The sequence below is a fragment of the Rhinolophus sinicus genome, linkage group LG12, assembly GCF_036562045.2.
Source record: "Rhinolophus sinicus isolate RSC01 linkage group LG12, ASM3656204v1, whole genome shotgun sequence".
NCBI lineage: Eukaryota > Metazoa > Chordata > Mammalia > Chiroptera > Rhinolophidae > Rhinolophus > Rhinolophus sinicus.
The window spans coordinates 39189516-39203644 of NC_133761.1; positions in this window are offsets into that span (position 1 = coordinate 39189516).

Here is a 14129-nt window from a genome sequence, read left to right on the forward strand (position 1 = left end):
ATCCAACAAGACTATCTTTTAAAATTGAAGGAGAGATAAAGAGCTTCCCAGAAAAGAATAAACTAAAGGAATTCATTACGACCAAGCCAGCATTGCAGGAAATGTGAAAAGGCCTTCTGTAAGCAGAAGAAAGATGAAACAGTCTAACTAAAGAAGACCAGAAATACAAATAACAAAATGGCAGTAACTATGTACCTATCAATAATCACTTTGAATGTAAGTGGATTAAATACTCCAATCAAAAGACATAGGGTGGCTGAGTGGATAAGAAAACAAGACCTTGCATATGCTGTATACAAGAGACTCACCTTAGATCTAAAGACACACACAGGCTGAAAGTGAAGGGCTGGAGTAAGATATTTCATGCAACTGGAAATGAGGAAAAAAATCTGAAGTAGCAATACTTATATCTGACAAAATAGACTTTAAAATGAAGAATATATTAAAAGACAAAGATGAGCAATAATAAAAGGATAGATCCGAAAAGAGGACATAACCCTAGTAAACATCCAACATAGGAGCACCTAAATATATAAAATGGATATTGACTGACATAAAGACAGAGATCGACAGTAACACTATCATAGTAGGGGACTTCAACACACCTCTGACAACAAGGGACAGGTCTTCCAAACAGAAAATTAATATAGAAACAGTGGCCTTAAACGACACATTGGACCAGTGGATTTAATCAATATTGTTTGAGCATTTCATCCCAAAGCTGCAGAATATGCATTCTTCTCGATCACACATGAAACATTTTCCAAGATAGACCACCTGTTAGGTCAGAAAACAAGTCTCAATAAATTTAAGAAAATTGAAATCATATCAATTTTCTTCTCTGACAACAGTGCTATGAAATTAGAAATCAATTACACGAAAGAAAAACTGGAAGACACACAAATACATGGAGGCTGAATAACATGTTAATAAATAATGAATGGCTCAACAATGATATCAAGGAAGAAATTAAAAGATACCTCGAGACAAATGAAAATGAAAACACAACGACCCAAAAATCTATGGGATGCAGTGAAAGCAGTCCTAAGAGGGAAATTCATAGCTTTGCAAGCCTACCTAAAGAAACAAGAAAAATCTCAAATCAACAGTTTATCCTTACACTTAAGAAATCTGGGAAAAGAACAGTAAATAAGCCCAAAGAGAGTACAAGGAAGGAGATAATAAAGATCAGAGTTGAAATAAGTGAAATAGAGACCAAAAAACAACACAAAAGATAAGTGAAACCAAGAGCTGTTTTTTTTTTTTTTTGAGAAGCCAGATGTATCAAAAAAAAGAGAGGGCCCAAATTAATAAAATCAGGAATGAAAGTGGAGAAGTGACAACAGACACCACAGAAATACAAAAAATTTTAAGTAATTACTATGAGCAATTATACACCAACAAATTAGACAATCTGGAAGAAATGGATAATTTTCAAGAAACATACAATTTTCGAAGGCTAACTCAAGAAGAAACGGAAAATCTGATTATACTGATTACTATCAATGATATTGATTCAGTTATCAGCAAACTCCCAACAAACAAAAGCCCTGGATTAGATGGTTTTACAGGTGAATTTTACAAATCATTCAAAAAAGAATTATCAACTATTGTGCTCAAACTATTCCAAAAAATCAAGAAGGAGGGAAGTCTCCCAAAGTATTTTTACGAGGCCACTATCACCCTGATCCCCAAATTAGACAAAGACATTACGAAAAAAGAAAACTACTGTCCGATATCCCTAACGAACACAGATGCAAAAATCCTCAGCAAAATATTAGCGAACAGAATTCAGCAATACATTAAAAAGACCATACACCACTATCAACTGGGATTCATTCCTGGTATGCAAGGGTGATTCAACATCCACAAATCAATTAATGTGATACACCACATTAACAAAATGAAAAATAAAAATCATATGATCATATCAATAGATGCAGTAAAAGCATTTGACAAAATCCAGCAGCCATTTATGATAAAAACTCTTAAGAACGTGGAAATAGAGGGATCATATCTCAACATAATAAAGCCATATATGATAAACCCACAGCTAACATCATACTCAATGGTGAAAAGCTAAAATCATTCCCCTTAAGACCAGGAACAAGGCAAGGTTGCCCACTTTCTCCACTTCTATTCAACATAGTGCTGGAAGTTCTAGCCACAGCAATCAGACAAGAAAAAGAAATAAAAGGCATCCAAATTGGTAAGGAGGAAGTAAAATTGTCATTATATGCAGATGACATGATACTATATACAGAGAACCCCAAAGACTCCACCAAAAAAACTATTAGAACTGTTAAATGAATTTAGTAAAGTAGCAGGATACAAAATTAATATTCAGAAATTTGTTGCATTTGTATACACAGAAAATAAACTATCAGAAAGTGAAACTAAGAAAACAGACCCATTTAAAATTGCGGCAAAAACTATGAAATATTTAGGGATAAATTTAACCAAAGAAGTAAAAGACCTGTGCTCAGAAAATTATAAAACACTGAAGAGAGATATTAAAGAAGATACAAATTAATGGAAGCACGTACCATGTTCATGGATAGGAAGAATTAATATCATTAAAATGTCCATACTGCTTAAGGCAATATACAGTTTCAACACAATTCCTATCAAAATACCAAGGACATTTTTCACAGAAACAGAACATATAATAATCCTAAAATTTATATGGAAGCTTAAAAGACCTCAGATAGCCACAGAAATCTTGAGAAATAGAACAAAGTGGGAGGTATCACGATATCTGACATCAAATTATACTACAAGCCTATAGTGATCAAAACAGCATGTACTGGCATAAAAACAGACACATAGATCAATGGAACAGAATAGAAAGCCCAGAAATAAATCCATGTCTATATGGTCATTTAATCTATGACAATGGAAGCAAGAATTTACATTGTGGTAAAGACAGTCTATTCAATAAATGGTGCTGGGAAACCTGGACAGACACATGCAAAAAAATGAAACTGGACCACTTCCTTACACCATACACAAGAATAAATTAAAAATGGATTAAAGACTTAAATGTAAGTTCTTAGACCATAAAACTCCTAGAAGAAAATGTAGGAAGAAAGTTTGCAGACATTATGCTTAGTAATATTTTTACTGATATATCCCTTTGGGCAAGGGAAGTAAGAGAAAAAATAAACACATTGATTAAGTCAAACTAAAAAGTTTTTTCACAGCAAAGGAAACCATCAATAGCACAAAAAGGCATCCTACTGAATAGCCGAAGATATTTATCAATGATACACCTGGTAGAGTTAATACCCAAAATTTATAAAAAATTCATTCAATTCGACACCAAAAAAAACAAACAACCCAATTAAAAAAATGGACAGAGAACATGAAAAGACATTTTTCAAAAAAGGACATACATGTGGCAAACAGACATGAAAAAATGCTCAACCTCACTAACCATTAGAGAAATGCAAACAAAAAACACAATGAGATACCAGCTCACCCCAGTCAAAATGACTGTCAGCAATAAATCAACAAACAGCAAGTGGTAGCAAAGATGCAGAGAAAAGGGATCCGTTGTCCACTGCTTATGGGATTGCAGATTGGTGCAGCCACTATGGAAATCAGTATGGAGGTATCTCAAAAAACTGGAAATGGAACTACTTGATGACCAAAGAATTCCACTCCTAGGTATCTAATTTGAAAAATATTATGCACCCCTATGTTTATTGCAGCACTATTCACTAGAGCCAAGACATGGAAACAACTGAGATGCCCATCGGTAGATGACTGACTAAGAAATTGTGGTACATTTATACAATAGAGTATAGCTCGGTCATAAAAAAGAATGAAATCTTATCATTTGCAAGATATGGACGGACCTAGAGAACGTTATGCTAGGTGAAATAAGTCAGCTGGAGAAAGACAAACACCATATGATCTCACTTATATGTGGAATCTATAGAATAGAATAAATGAACAAACTAATCAGAAACAGTCTCAGAGATATAGAGGAAAAACTGAGGAGTGCTAGATAGGAATGGGGGATGGGGATGAGGGAGAAGGTGAAGGGATTAGAAAGCACAAATTTTTAACTGTCAAGATTGCCATGGGGATACAAAAGACAGCTTGGGGATATAATCAACAATGTTGTAAAGATGTTGTAGGGTATCCAATGGACACTTGTTTTATTAGGGGGACAACGTCATGGGTGGTGTAGTTGCCTGACCACTGCAGTGTACATCTGAAGCTGAAACTGAATAATAATGAATGTCAACTATAACTTAGTATATATGTATATATCTATATATATAATATATAGATATTCACTAGAGCCAAGTTTATATATATAGTCACAGGATGTGGAGCACAGCATAAGGAATAGAGTCAGTGGAACTGTAACAGCTATATACAATGTCAGAGTGGTAGTAGATTGGGGGAGGGGGCTATCACTTTGTGAGGGGTATAAATGTCTAACTATTACATTGTTTTGTACACCTGAAACTAATAATAAATAAATAAATAAATAAATAAATAAATAAATAAATAAAGTTTTTGAAAAAGAGATTTTTCTCAAAAAAAAAAAAAAAAGAAAGAAAATGGATAAGAAGAACTAAGTTGTGTGATTAAAAAAGAAAAATGAGTAGCCTTTTTGGAGGTGGGGAAAGCGTACATTGAGAAAGCAGAGAAGGGGAGGGGAAAGAACTGAGGGATGAAGACCAGCCAGCAGAGAGCAATGGTTTGGGAGCAGCCAGCAGAAAACAATGTCTGTTACCTGAACTCAGAAAGATCCAGGTCAGTCAGTTGAGTTCATGTACTTTGGAAGCAATGATAATGGATACCTAATTTTTAAGTTTTCCTTCTTTGTAATATAATGTCTTATGATGGACAATGGTTTTTATCTGTGCTCTTAACACACAAACACTCTTAACACGGCATTTGGCTCAGGAAATGAAGGAAGGAGGTTATATAAACAGCCTTAAAAGGCCAGTTAAGGAAGGGGTCCACAGCCCACACTCCGAGACTAGCATGATGCTAATAGCATCTATGCAAGAAAGAACTGGAATTATTTGTGAGTCCCAGGAAGTGACCAGCAGCCAAATCACTCAGCTGCAGGGTGGAGATGAGAGTTCTGGATGTGAGTACTGTGGAGGAGTGAGATATCTTGCCACTATCTGCATATCCTCTCTTCTCTATGTAAATCACTCATTTGGTGACCTCATCCTGTCTAATGGCTTCAAATACTGTTGATGTACTGATGATATTTAAAGCTAATGTCCAGCTCCCACCTCTCCACTGCCTACCTAGCATCTTCACTTGACTATCTAATAGCCATCTCAAACATAATGTGTCCAATACTAACTTCTTGATTTACTAATTCCTCCCCAACATTTCCGTCACTTAATGTTCTCCATCTCAGTAAATGACATCACATTTCATCCTCAGACAGAGGAAACAAAAGCGTATTACTATATTTCACCCCTTTCTAATATGGATCCCACTCTAAGACATTTCTTAAATCTGACTACTTCTCGTAACATTCGCTAATAATGCTCTAACAAAAGCCACTGTCATAACTCAGGATTGCCACAATAGCCACTGACAGGATTTTCTATCCTCACTCTTCTCCCTCCCCTGTACCACAGTCTGTTCTCCACATAGCAATGAGAGTAAGCTTTTTACAACCTAAGTCAGAGCAGTCCTCCTTTGCTTATTACTTTTCAATGACCTTCTTGAAGAGGTGTAATTTGCTTTCATCTCAAGCAATCTTATATCTTAGTAACTAGTACAGTGCCTAGCACAGAGTAAGTGTTTAATAATGCTTGCTTATTCACTGACTAGAGAAACATAATATTTTTCTATCCAAACAGAAAGGTGATAGGAACTGGGGAGGTGTGTACTACTACAGAAGATGCTATATATTCTTTTATTCTTTTCTTTTTTTTTTTAAATTAAATTTATTGGGGTGACAACTGTTAGTAAAATTACATAGATTTCAGGTGTACAATTCTGTATTACATCATCTATAAATCCCATTGTGTGTTCACCTCCCAGAGTCAGTTCTTCCATCACCATATATTCGATCCCCCTTACCCTCATCTCCCACCCCCACCCCGCTTACCCTCTGGTAACCACTAAACTATTGTCTGTGTCTATGAGTTTCTGTTTCTCATTTGTTTGTCTTGTTCTTTTGTTGTTTCTGGTATATATACCACATATCAGTGAAATCACATGGTTCTCTGCTTTTTCTGTCTGACTTGTTTCGCTCAGCATTACTCTCTCAAGATCCATCCATGTTGTCACAAATGTTCCTATATCATCTTTTCTCACTGCCGAATAGTATTCCATTGTGTATATGTACCACAACTTCTTTATCCATTCATCTATCGAAGGACATTTTGGTTGTTTCCATGTCTTGGCCACCGTAAACAAAGCTGCAATGAACATTGGAGCACACGTGTCTTTATCTCTAAATGTTTTCAGATTTTTTGGGTAGATACCCAGGAGAGGGATTGCTGGGTCATATGGCAATTCTATTCGTAATTCTTTGAGGAACCTCCACACTGCCTTCCATAACGGCTGCACCAGTCTGCATTCCCACCAACAGTGTATGAGGGTTCCTTTTCCTCCACAGCCTCTCCAACATTTGTTACTATTTGTCTTGTTGATGATAGCCATTCTGACTGGGGTGAGGTGATATCTCATTGTGGTTTTGATTTGCATTTCTCTGATGATTAGTGATGTTGAGCATTTTTTTCATATGTCTATTTGCCATTTGTATGTCCTCTTTGGAGAAATGTCTCTTCAAGTCCTCTGCCCATTTTTCAATTGGGTTGTTTGTTTTTTGTTGTTGAGTTGCATGAGTTCCTTGTATATTCTGGATACTAGCCCTTATCGGAGGCACTGTTTGCAAAAATCTTCTCCCATTCAGTTGGTGGCCTCTTTATTTTGTCAATGGTTTCTTTTGCTGTGCAGAAGCTTTTAAGTTTCATATAGTCCCATTCGTTTATTTTAGCTTTTACTTCCATTGCCTTTGGAGTCAAGTTCATAAAATGCTCTTTGAACCCAAGGTCCATAAGTTTAGTACCTATGTTTTCTTCTATGCAGTTTATTGTGTCAGGTCTTATGCTTAAGTCTTTGATCCATTTTGAATTAACTTTGGTACATGGTGACAAATAGCAGTCCAGTTTCATTCTTTTGCACGTGGCTATCCAATTCTCCCAGCACCATTTATTGAAGAGGCTGTCTTTGCTCCATTGTATGTTTTAGCTTCTTTGTCAAAAATTATCTGTCCATATTTATGTGGTTTTATTTCTGGGTTCTCAATTCTATTCCATTGGTCTATGTGTCTGTTTTTCTGCCAATACCATGCTGTTTTGATTATTGTAGCCCTGTAGTACAAGCCAAAGTCAGGAAGTGTGATACCTCCATTATAGTTCTTTTTCTTAAGATTGCTTTGGCTATTCGGGGTCTTTTGTGGTTCCAAACAAATCTGATGATTTTTTTGTTCTATTTCTTTAAAATATGCCATTGGGATTTTGATGGGGATTGCATTGAATCTGTATATTGCTTTGGGTAATATGGCCATTTTAACTATGTTGATTCTTCCAATCCATGAGCACGGAATGGCTTTCCATTTCTTTGTGTCTTCTTCAATTTCTTTCAAAAATGTCTTATAGTTTTCAGCATATAGGTCTTTCACATCCTTGGTTAAGTTTATTCCTAGGTATTTTATTCTTTTTGCTGCAATTGCAAAAGGAATTGTTTTTTGTATTTCTTTTGAGAGATTTCATTGTTAGTATATAGGAAGGCAATGGACTTTTGTGCGTTGATTTTGTAGCCAGCAACTTTACTGTATTCGTTGATTGTTTCTAATAGCTTTTTGGTGGAGTCTTTAGGGTTTTCTATATATAGCATCATGTCATCTGCAAAGAGTGATAATTTAACTTCTTCATTCCCAATTTGGATGCCTTTTATTTCTTTCTCTTGCCTGATTGCTCTGGCAAGGACTTCCAACACTATGTTGAAAAGCAGAGGTGATAGGGGACATCCCTGTCGTGTTCCTGAACGTAGAGCAAAGGGCTTCAGTTTTTCTCCATTAATTATGAGATTAGCAGAGGGCTTGTCATATATGGCCTTTATTATGTTAAGGTATTTTCCTTCTATACCCATTTTATTAAGTGTTTTAATCATAAATGGATGTTGTATCTTGTCAAATGCTTTTTCTGCATCAATTGATATAATCATATGATTTTTGTCCTTTATTTTGTTTATGTGATGTATCACATTGATGGATTTGTATGTTGAACCATCCTTGTGCCCCAGGGATGAACCCCACTTGGTCGTGATGAATAATCTTTTTAATGCATTGTTGTATTCGATTTGCTAGAATTTTATTTAGGATTTTTGCATCGGTATTCATCAGAGATATTGGTCTGTAGTTTTCTTTTTTGTGCTGTCCTTACCAGGTTTTGGTATCAGGGTAATGTTGGCCTCATAAAATGAGTTAGGGAGTACTGTCTCTTCTTCAATTTTTGGAAGAGTTTGTGCAGAATTGGTATTAGATCCTCTTTGAAGGTTTGGTAGAATTCACTAGTGAAGCCATCTGGTCCCGGACTTTTGCTTTTGGGAAGGTTTTGGATGACTGATTCAATTTAGTTACTGGTGATCGGTCTGTTTAGATTTTCCAGTTCTTCATGGTTCAGCCTTGAAGGCTATATGTTTCTAAGAACTTGTCCATTTCTTCTAGGTTGTTGAATTTGGTGGCATATAGTCCTTCATAGTATTCTTGGATGATCCTTTGTATTTCTGTGGTGTCCGTGATAACTTCCCCTTTTACGTTTCTGATTTTGTTAATCAGTGTCTTCTCTTTTATCTTAGTAAGTCTAGCCAAGGGTTTGTCAATTTTGTTAATCTTTTCAAAGAACCAGCTCTTTGTCACATTAATTTTTTCTATTGTCTTTTTGTTCTCTATTTCATTTAGTTCTGCTCTAATTTTTGTTATTTCCTTTCTTCTGCTGACCTTGGGTTTTACTTGTTCTTCTTTTTCTAGTTCTTTAAGGTGTAACATGAGGTTATTTATTTGGGAGTTTTCTTGTTTCTTGAGATAGGCCTGTAATGAGATAAATTTCCCTCTTAAAATTGCTTTCGCTGCATCCCAAAAATTTTGGTAGGATGTATTTTCATTGTCATTTGTTTCTATGTATCTTTTGATCTCTCCTCTAATTTCTTCTTTGACCCAGTCCTTCTTTAAAAGTATGTTGTTTAATCTCCATGTATTTGTGTTTTTTTGCGCTTTCTTTTTACAGTTGATATCCAATTTCAAAGCCTTGTGATCAGAGAATATGCATGGTATGATTTCAATCTTCTTAAATTTGTTGAGACTGATTTTATGTCCCAATATATGGTCTATCCTTGAGAATGTTCCATGTACACTAGAAAAGAATGTATAGTCTGATGTTTTAGGATGAAGTGCTCTATAAATGTCAATTATGTCCATTTCATCTAATGTGTCATTTAGGGCTACTATTTCGTTATTTATTTTCTGTTTGGATGATCTATCCATAGCTGTCAATGATGTATTTAAGTCCCCTAGTATAATTGTGTTTTGGTCAATTTCTCCCTTTAGTTCTGTTAGTAGTTGCTTGGTGTATTTCAGTGCTCCCTGATTGGGGGCATAAATATTGATGACTGTTATGTCTTCTTGTTGTACAGTCCCCTTCACCATTATGAAATGTCCATCTTTGTCTCTTGTTATCTTTTTCACCTTGAAGTCTGTTTCATCTGATATCATTATGGCTACACCTGATTTTCTCTGGGTACCATTTGCTTGGAGTGTCAATTTCCACCCTTTCACTTTGAGTCTATGCTTGTCCTTGTAGCTGAGATGTGTCTCTTGGAGACAGCATATGGTTGGGTTTAGTTTTTATCCAATCTTCTACTCTGTGCCTTTTTATTGGTGAGTTCAGACCATTTACATTTAGGGTGATTATTGATATGTGAGGATTTCCTGTCATTCTATCTTTAGTTTTCTGGTAAGGCTGTGTCTCCATTGTTTCTTTGCCTTTTTGTTGTTGTCTATTATTTCTGTGTGGTGGTATTCTATGATGTTTCCCTCTGTTTCTTCTTTTATTTCAGTATATATTTCAGTTCTGGATTTTTTTTGAGTGGTTACCCTTAAGTTTATGTAAAAGAAAGTTTGATATTTAGAGTATTCCATTTTCTTCAGCACGCTTACTTTCTCCATTCCCATATTCGGTTCAGGCCTTTACTCTCCCCTTTTTGAGTTTTGGTTGCCACAAATTGTCCCTGTTGATGGTGGTCGAATAGCCTCCTTTAGTATTTCTTGTAGTGCAGGTCGTGTATTAGAAAATTCCCTCAGCTTCTGTATGTCTGGAAAGGTCTTTATTCCTCCTTCATATCTAAAGGATATCTTTGCTGGATATATTATTCTTGGCTCATGATTTCTCTCTTTCAATAGTTTGAATATTTGGTTCCACTCCCTCCTGGCTTGTAGAGTTTCTGCTGAAAAATCTGATGATAATCTAATGGGCTTTCCTTTGTAAGTTACCGTCTTCTTTTCCCTGGCTGCCTTGAGGATTCTTTCTTTGTCGTTGATTTTAGACAGCTTCAATACAATGTGCCTTGGAGAAGGCCTGTTGGGATTGAGGAAACTAGGTGTTCTATTTGCTTCTTGGATTCGAGGGTCCAGTTCTGTCCACAAATTTGGGAAGTTCTCATCGACAATTTGTTTGAATATATTCTCTGTTCGCTTCTCTCTTTCTTCTCCTTCTGGTATGCCCATTATTCTTATATTGCTCTTTCTGATGGAGTCAGAAAGTTCTTGTAGAGTTCTTTCATTTCTTTTAAGTCTCAAGTCTCTTTCTTCTTCTATCTGTGTCATTTCCAGGTTTCTATCTTCGATGTCACTGATTCTTTCCTCCATCTGGTCAACTCTACTACCTAAGCTGGTTATTTCATTCTTAATTTCTTCTATTGAGTTCTTAATCTCCAGAAATTCTATTTGATTCTTTTTTAAGATTTCAATCTCTTTCGTAAAATGCTCATGCTGTTCTTTGATTGAGTTTCTGAGTTCGTTTAACTGCCTATCTGTGTTTTCTTGTATCTCGTTGAGTTTTTTCAGAACTGCAATCTTGAATTCTCTGTCACTTAAGTCACATATTTCTGTATCTTTAAGTGCCTGTTCTGGAGATTTTTCACTTTCTTTCTGAGCTATCTTGTTGCCTTGGTTATTCATGGCGATTACTGGTTTACTATTTCTCTTCCTAGACATCTACAGGAGTGACTTCTGCAACAGGTCGATAGAAAGCGGTATTTCTTTTGTTTTCCAGTACTTGTTGGTAGAATGTTTTATTATTTCTCCAACTGCAACTTATTTTTCTTCTCCCACACGGTAGTGCTATGTTTTCTCTGCACTATTCCAACTTCTCACGCAATGGGGGGATTCCCTGGGAGACGGGCTTCTCCTCTATTAATAGTTCATCTAGGTCACAGGGCGCAGTGTCCCGGTGGGTATGCGGAGAGCTTTTGATGTTCCAAAGCTCTTCCAGCTCCAGATTCAGAGCCCGTATGTTTCAGCAGTTCTGTTTACTCCTGCAGGGATCCGCCCAGATAGGTGGGGTCAGGGGCAGGGTGAGTTGTGAGAGGTGGCCCAGAGCAATGACGGCGACCACCACCACAGCCGATCCTGCTTCCACAGCTCTCTCCCCTTTGCCGTAACTAGTTGGGCTGTGAATTTGTGTCTGCGGTACACCGTTCTCAAAATAGCAAATTTTCTGTTGTTTTGATCTGACACTGCTACTGTTTCGCTTCTAGCACTGGGCAGGTGGGGGCGGGGCGAGCTCTGGGAGGGGAGGGAGGGGGCGGCTAGTCTCAGTGCCTAAGGCTCCGTTCTCTGCTCGGCAGTGCAGCTTAAACTACCGTTTTCAGCCTTTTTCTCTCAGTCTTTTCTCCGAGGTCTCTGCCATGAGCGTTGGGTTCAGCCGTGTTATATGCTGTCCCCTCAGCCCTGTGGAGCCCTGGCGGAGCCCTAGCAGTCCGATCTCCCGCAGCTGCGGTAGTTCCGGGAAGCAGCGAGCTCGGTGCACTGAGCGAGGTCTGCCTCCTGCGCCCGCGCGGCTCCGTCTCCGCTCACTTCTCCCTTTCCTCCTCCCTCCACTGACGCGAATCTCCAACCTGTAGGTGATTTCAGTCGGTTGGGCCTCTTCGTCTTGCCTGTCTGCTGTGCAGGGAGTCCTTTGTGGAGTTTTTGTTGTTCTATTCTTTGTAAATTCCAGGGGAGCTTTACAGAGGCTCACCTCACTCCGCCATTTTTCCGGAAGTCCAAGATGCTATATATTCTTAAACAGCTTTCTTTTCAAGGATAATTTCACAGCAAACATAGGATTAGTTTTAACAGTTTCTGAGAAATGGTAGCAAATGGCAGGAAATCTACACATTAACTACAGAGACAACTTCATGACTCAGGATATAAGAAAATGCAAAATTGTGATAGCATAAATAGGGTGTTTTCTGTATATATAGCTTCCTCTTGGCCCAATATTTTATTTATTGAATATTCATTTGGGTAGGTTAGAACAGTGAACAATATTTCATGAGCGTGGCAAAGGGGTAAATCACTGAATGGCTTTCATTTTTGCTATCAAGAAATTTCCACAAAAAGCGTCCACAGTGGGTCTTCAGTATACAATAGTCAAAGGAGATTGAAAAGTAAATTCCTTCTATTAGCCAGCATCACACTCTCAGTATCTTCTATTTTTACTACTTTGTAGCTACAACCAGAAGCAATACAGTACTTTAAAAAGACATGCTGTAGAATGTGTGTGTCTCACTGTGGTAGATTTTATCATTGATCTAGATTCTTCACTTTTACTATATCCACCCTGAAAACCAACTACATTATTTGTAGGACCGAATTCATGTGCATCCCCTTCTTCAAAATGATTAAGAATTTCAAGACAGCAACAGCAATGCATTAAACCAATCATGGGATACTTCTAAGCATGGGGTCCTGTGTGACAAAGGTAACAAACCCATGAAGTCAGTACTGTCTACAACCTTTGCCATAGGACTTCTAGATATGAATATATCCCCTATTATACTGATATTGTGTGCTATGGCCTGAATGTTAGTGTCCCACCAAAAATTCATATATTGAGAGATCCTAATCCCCAAGATGATTGTATTAGAAAGTGTGGCCTTGGGAGGTGGTTAGATTATGAAGAAAGAGTCCTCATGAACAGGATTAATGTTCTTATAAGAGAGGACCAAAAATGTTGACTTGTCCCTTGCACCATGTGAGGTTGCAGGGAGATGTTTGTCAATGAGGAGGCAGGCTCTTATCAGACACTAAATCTTGAACTTTTCAGCCTCCAGAACTATGAGAAGCAATGTTTGTTGTTTATAAGCCACCCAGTTTATGGTATTTTTGATATAGCAGCCCGAATGGACTAAGAGACGTGCCAGATCTATCTAGGCCTTAAAAAGGCATTAGGTATTTCTTCGTGTCCCTCTTTTTTTGTGTCATAGCCATATGAAAGACATGTCTTAACTAACCGATGGGACCATGGGAGACTTAACCTGTAGCATAAAGTTAAGCCCAGCCTATACCAGTTAGCCTCAGCCTACCTTCAGACACGTGAATGAGAATACATAACTGGTGTTTTGATCTATTGAGTTTAGGAGTGATTTGTTACATAACAAAAGTCAATTAATAAGCTAAATGAAACTAGTTCAACTAAGAGGTCCTAGGCAAAATTGTTTTTAGTTATTAATCCTCAGCTCTTCCTTTCTAACATCTCTCTGACCCAGCTCAGGGAAATTGTGATGCAGTGAATTGCCATATCAAGACCCTGGTGTAGTGAGCCAGCCGCCACGAGTGGAACGGTTCCTGACAAGGGGAGTGGGAATGAAAAAAGACACTCACACAATTTGATGATGGCGATCACGGACTCCAGTGATCCTGAAGACGCTGAGTTTATTCTGTCCCCAGAATTTATACCTTCTGTGGACGTGCAGTTTAACAAGCAAAAAAATGCATTACCTAGTTAACAGTAAATCTTTAACTTTAACATAGGAGACACAAAATTCACTGAAACTCCCAAAAGTAATTATCCTATCAATTGCCCTGA